Here is a 1,133-nt window from a genome sequence, read left to right on the forward strand (position 1 = left end):
ATACACGCACATATATATGGTGTGTATATATATATATATATATATATATATATATATGTTCTATATATATACGTATCTATATCCAAAACAATTTTACAAGATACGCAATAATAGCAGAAATAAAGTTTGCAGTCTTTTATACAATTATATAACAATTTCGAAGTTATTAGAGAAAGACATTTAAGGTAGGTAGACTTACCTTTACACTCCTACTTCATTAATAGAATCTGTAGTGTATAAACTGATGTTGGTTGTAGTATAGATTTCTACGTTAGCTCTACACACGTGTGGTGAATGTATTTTTTTTTTCTGTATGTCTGCTAGTGTTGAATTTTTTCCCCTCTGTCTATCTTTCCTTTTTTTTTTTATTCACTTTTGATGTTTTCTTTATCGTTTCTATGTGCTTTCCCTTTTATCCGACTGTATTATTCCTGGAGCTCGGCTGAAAAATATGGACAGCTGGCATTCCGCTGTAGATGTTTATTTCCTTCTTTGTAGTTCATTTATAGTTTGTAGTTACCGCACTACAAAGCATGTTATGTTTGCACTTTTCTTTTTTCAATTTAATTTAAGTCAATAATAAGACTCCGAAATGCGTATGCATTAAACAATTTTATGAAAATACATAGTGTCATTTAGGTTTACTTAATATATATATATATATATATATGTGTGTGTGTGTGTGTGTGTGTGTGCGTATGTTTGTGTGTGTGCACGTCGATGGAATGATCTATAGAGGAACACGTTTATAGGTATACAGATAGATAGATAGACATATATATTTGTACTTCTTTTAACATAACAAAAGCACACATTTTATGTTTTATATCTTTCGTATTTCTATTTTCTAAACGAAAAAATGTTAAATGTTACCCTGTTATTCATTGTTTATATTAATCTTAGGTATATGATGCATTACACACCTTTTTTTAAAAATTGCATTCCAAAAAATATACCTATGCTAGAAATCAATATTTAGTACATATGCATTTCTTTCTTTCACTGATTTATTTTAACCTCTGTTTATTATTCGTTGCATTTTATAATATTTCTTTGTTGTTCTTGCTGGTTTATACATACATAAACACATACATACGTGCATACACACACACACACACACACACATATATATA

At 28.6% G+C, this 1,133-nt stretch overlaps 1 protein-coding gene across 3 annotated transcripts in view; it reads right to left on the minus strand.

The window, feature by feature from the left end:
* The window catches only part of LOC106884218 (neuronal acetylcholine receptor subunit alpha-10), a 1,143,354-nt gene extending 1,142,236 nt beyond the window's left edge, over positions 1-1,118 (minus strand). For all 3 annotated transcript variants that reach the window (XM_052966101.1, XM_052966098.1, XM_052966099.1), the window contains exon 1: positions 200-1,118. The gene's annotated coding sequence lies outside the window, so the exon portion shown is untranslated. The remainder of the gene's footprint in view (positions 1-199) is intronic.
* Between the last annotated feature and the right edge of the window lie 15 nt (positions 1,119-1,133).

Source organism: Octopus bimaculoides, chromosome 3 (assembly GCF_001194135.2).
Source record: "Octopus bimaculoides isolate UCB-OBI-ISO-001 chromosome 3, ASM119413v2, whole genome shotgun sequence".
Lineage (NCBI taxonomy): Eukaryota > Metazoa > Mollusca > Cephalopoda > Octopoda > Octopodidae > Octopus > Octopus bimaculoides.